General features: G+C 35.1%; 1 pseudogene; it reads right to left on the bottom strand.

Moving 5' to 3' along the window:
- The window catches only part of LOC108485101 (ribulose bisphosphate carboxylase large chain-like), a 29,849-nt pseudogene extending 24,462 nt beyond the window's left edge, over positions 1-5,387 (bottom strand).
- Between the last annotated feature and the right edge of the window lie 7,537 nt (positions 5,388-12,924).

The following is a 12,924-nucleotide window of genomic DNA, read 5'->3' as shown; positions in this document are numbered from 1 at the left end:
TATCTTTTAAAATCAATGCATTAACCATCACAATTTTTTCTTTCTATATATTGATATATTAGCTATTTTGGAGTTTTCAACTAATTTTGTACTATCAAATATTGGAATAATATTTGACTGCTTCAGTACCAATTAAGATAAATATTTTCTATTTGTAATGACAGAATTTGTTACTATATTCTCATATCCTTCCTCAAAGAATATTAAAAGAAATATTTGGGCATACGCCACATATGTGGCCAATAATCTTTCGTATCACATTGATAACATAGGTTATCTTTACCCTTTAAGGAGTTGTCTTGATAACTCTCATTATTCTATTATTTATTACTATGTTCCTACTTTTAATTGTCCATGATTATATCTTTTATTTTTTTTATATTTGCATTCACTTCAAGGAATGCAACAAATCTGGTAGGACAAACTTCTAAACGCCTCCAATGATTTTTATTTCATAATCACCATCGCAAAATATATGTGGATTTCAAATCAAAATCTATCTATTCATGTTGTCATGATTAGTCTCCAATTATAATAAACATGATATAATAAATAAATCATAGTAAAATATACCTGAGATTCTTTAACATTATTGTTGTAACGCCCCAAAATTTATATTTTTGTTTTTATGATTTTATGACACAACTGTGTATCTGCTTCAGTGGTTAAGTGTTCTGAGTGTGTGTGTGAGGTCCCAGGTTCAAGCCTTTCATTGGGTAAATTTTGGTATTTTTCTGAATAAAGCCTTCACCTTGTTCAATAAGTTTATATTTAAGTATTTGTAAAATCATATCAGAATGGGCCAGCTGGTCTAGTGGTTAAGTGGAATGTTGTTGTGTTGGAAGGTCTGTGTTCAAATCCCTGCGTGAGCTTGAGAGTCTATTTTTGCTTGTTTGACTGTGAGAGTTTTGGTCAAATAGGAATTTTGAATAGAGGGTAGTTGCTGGAGAAAAATAAGAGGAGTTGAGATATTGGAATCAGTTATTCCTTTGTTTTTTCAAAATTTCGTTTTTCTCTCTTCCTTTCAAAGTTTCTAACATTTCATTTGTTTTTCCCCTTCCATTCTCCCTGCCGAAATCCTCCTTTCTACTTCACTATCATTACCGTTTCTTTTATTTTTATTTTATTCGTTCTTTCTGCAAACAAGTGACCGAGGATCACAGTTTTCGCTCTTTTGAGCCTTGTTGGTAAGTTGATTAAGTATGTTTCGTATTTGTAATAAATATTATGTTAATAGAGGGCTGATTTTGGTATTTAGGTGGAAGATAAGAGCCGGTGGACAGCTAATCAAGGCTTGAGTGTTGCGACATTACCATTACTTGCTCGAGGTAAGGATGTTGTTAGATTAAGGGGAATGTTCCTTTTGATGGTAACTTTTAGAATTGTGAATTAGGAGATTAATTGAATGATACTTTGGTCTAATATAGGTTCTGGAGTGTTTGGGGTTCGTTTCAACATCAAACCGTAACAGGTGTGTACCTGAAACGTAGGAAACGAGGTTTGGTAGAAAGCCGAAAAACTATTCTGTCAATGCCACACGGGCGTGTGGTCGCCTATGTGGTAGGCCGTGTGTGACAACATGGCCATGTGACTGACAAGGCTAAGCCGTGTGCACTAAACACGGCTGTGTGATGGCCAGGTAGGCCATGTGTGACAAGCGAGCTAATCAGAATTAGGTCGTGTGGGCCACACGGATGTGTGGAATTTTGGGCCAGGCCGTGTGATCTATACGGCCAAGGCCAATTTAGACTGTGTGGGCCGCACGGGCATGTGGGCGCACACGGGAAGGCCACATGGACGTGTGAGCCCATTTTTCTGAAATGATCTGTAAGGTTACACGGGTAGCGCAAGTCGACTGTGGACCTACTGTAGGGTCGGTAAGCGTTACTTAGACCCCTATTTATATGATCTGATTATATAGTGTCTGACTGAGCATGATATCTGTACTGAACTGAATGTATGATCGATTATTTGCATGTTGCATGTCATATTTGGTATGTTCCATTGCATCAGGGAGGGTTGATGATATTTCGGAAGAAGTGTCAGAAAGGCTTTAAGCCTGTTATCTGGCAGCTCAACTGTATTATTTTGTTTATGTGTCCCATTTTAGTACATTATGGTATGTAGGATGGGTGAGTTGATTATATCCCTACATGGTGTGTAGGGCTGGACGAAGATGGTGTGTTGAGGCTAGTGGGTAGGATTCTGATATTCTGATCTGCATTCTGTATTTGATTGGGATGAAGCCCTAATATATTTCTGACTCTGTATTTGATTGGGCTAAGGCCCTATTATATATATCTGATTCTACATCCGAGTGGGCTAAGGCCCAAACTGTTTCTGTAATAGGCTCCAGCCCAGTTTGTGATTTTTGATTTCTTATGATTACCCTGTACGTTTGATATCTGTGGGGATTACACACTGAGTTGCGAAACTCACCCTTTTCTGTTTAATCTATCCAGGTAATCCCCAGACTTGACGGATCGGTGCAGCGGAGGACTCTACGGTGGCCACACGTAAAATCTTAGACTATTTTTCGCAAATTTTCAGATTTATTACTTGGTTGGGTTTTTGATGTAATTCTGGACTTGGACTATTTGGTTTCTATTTCGGAACTTTATATTGTTTTACGGTTATTTAAACTGCAACTCAACAAATGCGGTTTTCCTAAAACTAAGGATTTCGTAAACAAAAACGATTTTTCCTAAATTAATTGATTACAACAGCTTCCGCTTAAAAAGGACAAGTTTGAAACAAAACATCTAGTGCATGATTCTTTCAATTTAAATAAAGGTTACCTAACTGGAATGGTTTAACTTAAGGACTTCGGTTTCAAAATTCATTCCATGTGACATTGCCAGATTCGGCCATAACGTCAAGGTCGGGTTTAGGGTGTTACAATTGTTATCACCTTGGCTATTATCATGAGAACTATTACAAGTAGTAAAACAACTTTGATTTCGTAATAACATTTATAATATAATAGTAAACAAATTATTTAACAAAAATCAAAATTTTTGTGTACGATGCTTGAAAATTATCCGATACACATTGTACCAAATTTTAATACCACATATATGTTATAAAATCTTATTTATACTCTAATCAAATATTTATAAATTCAATTTAAAATATATAATACAATAATATCAAGCATATTTAATAACAATAATTTAGTCATAAAAATTTTGACCAACCAAATATCATACATACTATAATTTAATAAAAGAATCTTAATTTAAAAGAAACCTTGAAGTAATAATATTTTTCATAAAATAATTTTACCAAAATCAATCAAAAACATACAATGTAAGGATTATATAAATTTCTTTGCATAATGATTACCCATAATGCGCAGGCATCAATTAAATAATATTTTTCATAAAATAATTTTACCAAAAATCAATCAAAAACATACAATGTAAGGATTATATAAATTTCTTTGCATAATGATTACCCATAATGCGTAGGCATCAATTAAATACTGAAATAACAGTAGCTCTAGAGGGCAATCAACAACAACTTGAGTAGCAAATTTGAGTGACCGGCTATTGCATTGGTTGTTGCTTAAAAGGGATAAGGCTTGGTGAAAAGGAAAATTTTTTGTGACTTATGGAGAAAACAATTAAAAGTGAATTGTGCTGATAACATGTTATAAAATAAATAGATAGAGAGTAAAGAACAAAGAAAATGGGAGAGCAAAAGAGAGAGCACATTTTATTGATCAATCAAAATATTTACAAAGCTTCTCCAATGTCTCTATTTATAGGCATAAGAAATATAAATGAAATAGAAATCTACTTCTAATGACTATAAGAATTTAAAGTACATCAAAACATATCTTGATTTTGATGGACATCCACTTAGTAAGATATTCATAATAATAACAACATTATTTGTTGGATTAAATTTTTAGGATACCTCCTTATTTAGTAATTTATGCGGATTTAGTTTCTCTACTTTTATTTGCTTAAAGTTGGTCCCTTTAATTTTCGATTTTCTCACTTTTAGTCACTCCATTAACTTTGTTAAAAAATTAGGTACAACCACAAATTTAGCCTATCAACCTTTACAACTTTTCGCAATTTAGCTCCTACTTTTTTTATTTTTTCTTTAATAATTTTAAAAAATTATAGAATTTTTCAAAATAATAATTTTTCTCATATGTGCCAACAAATTAAAGATAGAAAGAAAAAAAACTAAAGATACTATTAATTAAGAGATTTCAACTTATAATTCTTATTTAATCACAATAAATACAGTGTATATTAGGTAGTTTACATTATATATCATTGAACTTAACTTCAATCTTTAAATAGATCATGAACTTTTAATTTAATCAAATTGCATCATTTAACTTCAATTATTAACAACTTAAGCCACTTATAATAACATTGTTATCTTAATAAAATAGTTGAACTCACATTTTTATTTTTGTCTATTTTAACATGCAATAAATTAATACCTAAATACCAAATATTTTTTTACATTTATTTTTCAAAGTTTAATTAGCTGACAAGATAGGGTTTCAATTTTTTATATTTTTCTCCGTAACGCCAGCAACAATATTAGGATAAATATCATATTAACATTAAAGATTAATGTTAAATTAATATTAAATTAGGGTTTACTTTAAAATTAATAGGATATCATTAGGTGATTACTATACATATTTTAAAATAAAATAGCAAGATAAATCACACACACACACAAAAAAAAAAAAAACAAATTTAAAATGAAAAAACTTCGAAAGTTAAAATTGAAGTAGGAGTTTGGTTTGGGTGAAAATTTGAATTCGAATGGGCTTGGAAGTAAATCTAAAAAATTTTGATATTAAAAGGGACTTTAAATCTGGTTTATAAAAGCGAAGGGGAAACTGTTATGGGTTAAATCATTTACTGTTTATATTTCCTTAAATGTTATCTTGTTAGTTTATTTCCTTTAATTGCCATACTGTAAACGCACCGTTTTGGGAAGAAATAGCAGCTAACCGATGCTAGGTGTAATTGGTTACTTGTCCTCTTTATTATGATGCAAAGGGGAAGGAAAACGGTTATGAAAAGAAAAGAAGAATTACTCTATTCCCTCTCTTTTAGATTCTCTTCTCTCTTTCTATAATTCCTCTCTATTATTTTCTGACGCATACCAAGGGTATCAGAAACAGTACGTTCCTCATGGCTATTGACGGCGTCACCATCTGACTGCAAAAGGAAATAGGTCCACTTCAACAGGAGCTCTCTCAGTTTCGCGTCGACATTGATGCAAAACTCGACACACGGCTCAAGGAGTTTCAAGAAGGATTTAAAGGGGATATGCGCTTTAAGTTGTATTCTGTGCTCAAGCAATTTCTTGGTCAACCACAGCATGGCGGCACTAGAAATATCCATCAGAGTAAAGGGAAGGGGATCCTTGGGGACTCTCCTCTTGGTTTTCCTCCTCGTGACTCCATTATACTTTCTCCAAAGGCAGACCTCGATCCTGTAGGCCCGTTTGCTCGTTGTCTATCTTTGGAGCCCAAGCTTCAAAATTTTTGTTACGATTGTCCTCGGTTTGATGGTACCGACTTCAGGAGGTGATGGTCTAAACTCAAACAATTTTTTGAGGCAGAGGGCGTAGAGGACCATACCAAAGTTCGGTTGGTTATGCTTCATTTGGAGGGCAAAGCCTTGGACTGGCATCATTTCTTTGCACAGCCGCACGGAGGCTTGCATCAGTTAACATGGGACCTCTATGCACGTGGCTTACAATCCTGATTTGGATCCGATATTTATCAAGATCCCATAGAGGAACTCGTCTCTCTTAAACAACAGGGCACTGTAGACCAGTTTTACGATCGTTTTGTAAGTTTACTCAACCAAATACACATTCCTGAACTACATGCTTTAGGTATTTTCATCAGCAATTTGCAACATGAGGTCAGCCAATATCTTAAGCTCTTTAAACCCCAAAATCTTGTGGATGGATACCTGATAGCTAAACAAGTCGAATGTATTTTAAAGGGGACTACTAAAAAACACACCATATTGACTGAAGGGTCTATGTATTCAAAGACCATGTTTCCTAGTTCGAACAGCAAGGCTATTGGTTTCCTGCAACCCAATTTTCAAAGGTCGAAAACTCCTAGTTCTAATATTACTACACCTACTGTCAGGGGTTCAGTTGTTATTCCTTCTAAATTTCCAACTAAATCTCTTTCACAATCTGACATGGACGATAGGTGGAAACGGGGTCTATGTTTTTGGTGTTCTTCTAAGTACACATTAGGTCATCGGTGTAACAAGGCTCAACTCTATCAACTGGTGATCGATCCCATGGTTCATACTATTGACATGTTGACAAGTCCAACCAATGAGGAGTTTCAAGACTACTCGGACCAATTGGAGACAAATGCATCGGATGTTCTTCCTCTTTCCCCAGTTCTTTCGTTACATGCAATGGGCACCCAAGGTCCCCACACTATGCGACTAGTAGCTTCCATTGATCAAGTGGAGGTGATTCTTTTAGTTGATATCGGGAATACTCATAACTTTATTGACGCCGCTTAACTAAGAAATTGAAGCTTTCCATTGTTCCTGCCGATCGCCTACAGGTGCTCACTGCTAGTGGTGACAAATTGTTTACTCAAGGGTTATGTGCATCCGTTATTTGGACAATTCAAGACTACCAGTTTAGTACGGATTTTTTGGTTCTCCCCATCAAAGGCTATGACTTAATACTCGGGGCTCAATGGTTGTCTTCTTTGGGATCCATTGTTTGGGATTTTAGAAGTCTGACTATACAATTTTCATATCAGAATCAACAATGTTTACTCCAGGGCATCGCACCTGGTCGTCTTCAATTGGTGTCGGGTAGTCAGCTTCCTATGAATTTTAGTTTGTTACACACTGGCCCTTGCCCTATGCTGTTCTCGGTGTCGGCTCAATTAGTGTTATCATTATTGCCTTCCAGTTCAAATTCTGCATTAACCAGTCTCCTCCAGGAATTTGATGATGTTTTTCAACCTCCCACGGGTCTTCCTCCTCATAGACCATAGAACCACCGGATTCCCTTACAAGATGAAACCGAAGTGGTTCGTGAATGCACCTATAGATACCCTGCTATCCAAAAAAATGAAATTGAAAAATTAATCCAAGAAATGCTACAGGCTGGTGTGATACGAGATAGTACAAGTCCCTTTGCATCTTCCTTTGTCATGGTCAAAAAGAAAGATGACAGTTGACGCATGTGTGTTGATTATCGCCAATTTATCCAAATCACAATCAAGGATAAATTTTCGATTCTAGTTATTGATGAGCTGTTGGACGAATTGGGAGGGGCCACTGTTTTTTCTAAACTCGACCTTCGCTCTGGTTATCATCAAGTCTGTATGTGTGAGCAAGACATTCACAAAACTACTTTTCAGACCCATGAAGGACACTACGAGTTCTTGGTCATGCCTTTCGGCTTGACCAATGTGCCATTGAGTTTTCAAGCATTAATGAACCAAGTGTTCAAATAATTCCTTCGAAAATTCGTCTTGTTTTTTTTTTATGACATACCCATCTATTCCAAGACTTGGCCTGAGCATTTGTAGCATTTACCATTGGTTCTTCAAGTCCTTCGACTCCAAATATTGTTTGCAAAAAATCCTAATGTAATTTTGGTACACACCAAATCGAGTATTTGAAACACTTGATAGCAGCTGGTTCTATCAGCATGGATAAGTCCAAGGTTGAAGGGGTACTTACTTGGCCAATTTTGCAATTGGTGAAGGACTTACGAGGCTTTCTTGGACTTTTTGGTTACTACCGCCGTTTTATCAAAGGCTGTGGGATTATAGTTGCCCTTCTTACAACTCTCCTTCGAAAAGTGGTGCCTTGGCAATGGACCGAACTAGCTCAGTCTGCCTTCCAGACTTTTAAGGAAGCTATTTGTAGTACACTGGTTTTCACTCTTTCGAACTTCACAGAATAGTTCTGTATTGAGACTGATGCATGCGGCCAGGGTGTTGGGGCAGTCCTACAGCAAAATGGACAACCTGTAGCTTATTTCAGTAAGGCTCTCGGTGTGACTCACCAAGCTTTATCTATCTACGATAAAGAGATGATGGATGTTATTATGGCAATTAAAAAATGGCACCCTTACTTGGTTGGTCGTCATTTTTTTATTCAAACCGACCACCAAAGTCTCAAATTTTTGACTGATAATCAAGCAATCACCTTTTATCAACAAAAATTGGTGACTAAAATGCTTGGTTATGATTTTTCTATTACTTACAAAAAGGGCATTCACAACACTGTAGCAGATGCTTTGTTACGTTGGCCTCACATGCAGGACGGGCAGTTGTTTCAATGTACTGGTCAGTCATCCCTTATTTGGTCAGACATTTGATCTCATATATTCGAGTCGTGTGCTAATGATTTCAACCTCTACAACTCTGTCAAGACCTACAATCTCAACTACACACCCATCCTAAATATTCCTAGGATGGGTTACTTCTTCAAAGGAAATGCAAAATTGTCATTGGCAGTAACGTTACCCTCAGGTGGCAATTATTTAATCTATTTCATGGAGGTGCCATAGGTGGTCATTCGGGAATGCAAACTACTCCTCACGGTTGTCTAGCATGGTATATTGGAAAGGGCTTTCTAAGGATGTCTGTCGTTGGACACGAGAGTGTATAGTTTGTCAAACATGCAAAGGTGATAATTCTGCCTACCCTAGACTGCTACAGCCCTTACCAATTCCTGCTAAAGCTTGGACCGCCATAAGCATGGACTTTGTGGAAGGGCTTTATATTTCGAGAGGGAAGAGCACCATTCTAGTCGTCATCGACCGTATGACCAAGTATGGTCACTTCATAGCCCTAAGTCATCCTTTCATTGCTACTTTAATGGCGAATGAGTATTTCCAGCACATTTACAAGCTTCATGGGACTCCTGAATCCATAGTATCAAACTGGGATAAGGTATTCTTGAGCCACGTTTGGCAGGAGCTATTCAAAAGCCTTGGTACTCAGCTGCACTTATCCACAGCATACCACCCACAAACTGATGGCCAAATAGAAGAACTAAACAAATGCCTTGAAGGGTACTTGTGCTATATATTGGGGGAGAAACCATCAGAGTAGGCTACTTGGTTGCCTTTAGCCAAATGGTGGTATAATACCATTTACCACACTGCTATTCATATGAAGCCTTGTATGGGTAAGAGCCTCCAATCCATTTGCCTTACCTGGCTGGACTATCTCGAGTAGCTGCTGTGGCATGCCTTCAGCACAGGGAAAATGTCAATGAGCTGTTGTGGTTTCATTTGAAAAAAACTCAGGAAAGGATAAAGCAAATAGCTGACCGTAAACGTTCTGATAGAGAATTTATAGTTGGTGACTTGGTTTATGTGAAACTCTAACCTTATCGCCGACATTCATTGAAGAAATTTCGAAATCAAAAGCTTACTCCCCGTTATTTTGGCCCTTTTCCAGTGGAGTCACGCATAGGTCAAGTTGCTTATAAGCTGACACTTCCTTCCGCTGCTAGAATCCCACCAACTTTTCATGTATCCCAACTCAAGAAGCATATAGGCACAGCCACGGTCTCAGCTCAATTACCAGTTACCCATGCTGATGGTTCATTGCTTAAGGAACCAATTCAGATTTTGAACCGGCGAATGGTTAAGAAGGGTAATGCCGTTGCTACAGAAGTTTTAGTCAAATGGGCAGATACTTTTCCTGAAGATTCTATATGGGAAGACTGGAATGATCTTCCTCGTCGTTTCCCCCATTTTGATCCTTGAGGACAAGGATCTGCTGCAAAGGGGGCCTACTTGTTATGGGTTAAACCATTTACTGTTTATATTTCCTTAAATGTTATCTTGTTAGTTTATTTCCTTTAATTGCCATACTGTAAACACATCGTTTTGGGAAGAAATAGTAGCTAACTGATGCCAATTGTAATTGGTTACTTGTCCTCTTTATTATAATGCAAAGGGCAAAGAAAACAGTTATGAAAAGAAAAGAAGAATTATTCTATTCCCTCTCTCATTCTTCTAGATTCTCTCTTCTCTTTCTATAATTCATCTCTATTATTTTTTGACGCATACCAGAAACCAATAGTTAAAAACATACAAAAATACATTCGAAATAAATATATTTTCTTTTACTGAAAATGTCTTTTCACTTTTTTTCTTTCCTTTTTGCAGTTTGCATGTGTTATTTCATCGAGCACAAAAAAAAAATTAAAGGCGTAGTAACTTCTTTGGCCTTTTAACTTTTCAAAAAAGTAATTTTAGCCCTCCATTTAATTTTTCGACTCTTTTAGTCTTTAAACTTGTATTTTTTTTTCAAATCACCCCAAAATAAATAGAAAGTTATTAACTTTGCTGGTGTGGCATACACATGGATTGCCACATAGATAACACATCAACATTTAATTAATATTAAAAATATTTTTTAAGAATTTTTAAGAATTTTAATTTTAAAAATAGTTTTTACAATTTTTCAATTTTTTAAAATTTTAAAAAATAATTAAATGTTGACATGTCATCCACGTGTATGCACCGTTAACAAAATTAAAAAAGTTAACTTCTTCATTCATTTTGGGATGTTTTGACAAAAAAAAACATAAGTTTAAGAGCTACAAAAGACAAAAAAATAAATGAAGGGCTAAAATGACTTTTTTTGTATAGTTTGAGGGCTAAATAAATCATTATACCAAAATTAAATAAAGTTCTTGAATTTTTTTTTTGAAAATCAGAAACAAGAATTAAAACTTTTTTACTTTGCACAAAAATCAGAGAACAACCTTCAATAAAAGTGGTGCTTCATTAGATTTGTTGTGGGACATAAATGTTTCTTTTCCTCTCTTCTTTTTGAGTTTTGATTTTTTACAAAAATGAAAAGTGAAGGTTTTGTTTGTTAGTTTCGATTATTAGGGGAAGTCAGGAGAGTTGAGGGAACATTGAAGAAGAAAGTGGGAAGAGTTGAAAGAGAGGAACTTTTACAAAATTTATCACTAAGAAAATTAGTTTTTCAATTGTGTAAAAATAAACTTATAATTAACTGACTAATGATTTCTAATGTAGTGTTGGTTAATATTAAGTTTCAAAGTTTTTTATTATTACTACAACAAAATAGGCATATCACAACACTTTTTTTTTTTACTTAAGACGACACAAAAATGGTTGGCATAGGTCATCACGATGTTTCCCTCGACGTTTCTAAAAACGTTGTCTTTAGTGCTGTTGGCATAGGTGCCGCAACACTTTTGAAAAGGGATCGGCATAATTCAATATAAGCTGACCTTTATTGAATGGTTGGCAAAGACCTAGTCAAGGTCAACCTTTAGAAAAGGTTGGCATATGAGGAAATAGACAATGAAAAAAAAGGTTAGGATAGACTCGTCTAAGGCAACCTTAAAGAGGTTAGGATAGACCCGTCTAGGGCAACCTTAAAAAGGTTGGGATAGACTCGTCTAAGGCAACCTAAAAAAGGTTTGGATAGACCTGTCTAAGGCAACCTTAAAAAGGTTTGGTTAGACCTTGTTTGCACCAACACCTTACATAGTTGGCTCAGGTGCCATGTTATTTATGACTTTTTTTTTCCAACTTTTGAAAAGCCTATTTGTTGGGAAATGTGTCCATATTATAGTAAACACATAATTGTTTTCTATTTTTTTTGAATGATGAATAAATAAATAAAGTTAATTTCACATTTCACTATTATGCCTTTTGTATATATATCTTTTATATTTTGCATGCATAGTGAAATTGTGACAAGGAAATATTTGTTTATTGATTGTCTAAAGTTCAAACTGAAAATAAGTGGCATTGTAAAGAACGTTTACATTGCGAGAAAGACAATATACTTCAATAGATAATCTAAATGAGTCCATAATCCCATAAAAGAATCAAAGTGAGCATTTGATTCAAATACTGAATAAGATTATTATGTCGTCTAGAACTCCAATTGGGGAGATGGCTAATCTTGGCTATCGGAGCAGTTGACTCCACGCGTAGGGACATAGATGTATTCATTAGAAGAACAATATATTAGATTGGACCCAAGATGAATTAATTCACTTGTGATGTTCATGGTGTGATTTACCTAAATCCTGAGTTACTCATTGACCATGCGTATGCAACGCATGTGCTTTGGTATATGTAGAGGCTTATCATCTAAAGATGATCGAGCCCATAGTCGGTATGTTGGGTACATGACTTGCGTGTGGCATGGATTTACTAGCAATAGTGGAATTCATAGCTCAATTAAAGAGTTAAAGATATCCTCTCATTGGCATTGTGTGGATTGATAAATATGGAATGTGGCCACAGGTTGCTTGTTCTCAAATGAGCAATTTATCACAATCATTTTTTGACAGTGGTCATATTAATCATTAAAATACATAATGGTGAAAATTAGATAAAATAGGATTGTATTGAGTGAACAAATTTAACTCAAAAGAATCAAGGATATCATATAAGGGTAACACACACATGGCGAGGTCACTGGACAAAGCAATTGGAAGAACTACTTTCGTAAAGAGTATACAATAAAGACTTTTCAATCATGGTACTTCTTATGGACTGACTCCATGATTAAGAAATTGTGAATTATCGGAACGATACTTCTGGACATAATTGCAATCATTAAAGCCTAATTGTATATGCCCGATTGGTCCCTGCGCTAGCTGAACAAAAACTCGATCGAACTACATTTGAATCATAAAAAAATTCTACGACTTTGGGAATAATTTAATTTAGTCGATTTATTCGATGTGGAATTAAATTAAGTGGTCATAAGAATTGTTCAACTAGAGAATTTGATTAAAAAATTTTCTTGAAAAATTAATTTGGAAATTTTAAATGATTTTTGGAAAAATTAATTTTGATTAAGTAAAGTTAAATTAATCAAATCAATTAAAATTAATATGATATTTTTTGAAGTTAATT

The sequence above is a fragment of the Gossypium arboreum genome, chromosome 6 (assembly GCF_025698485.1).
Source record: "Gossypium arboreum isolate Shixiya-1 chromosome 6, ASM2569848v2, whole genome shotgun sequence".
NCBI lineage: Eukaryota > Viridiplantae > Streptophyta > Magnoliopsida > Malvales > Malvaceae > Gossypium > Gossypium arboreum.
Note: the sequence above shows the minus strand (reverse complement) of the source record. Positions and strands in the feature narration are given on the sequence as shown.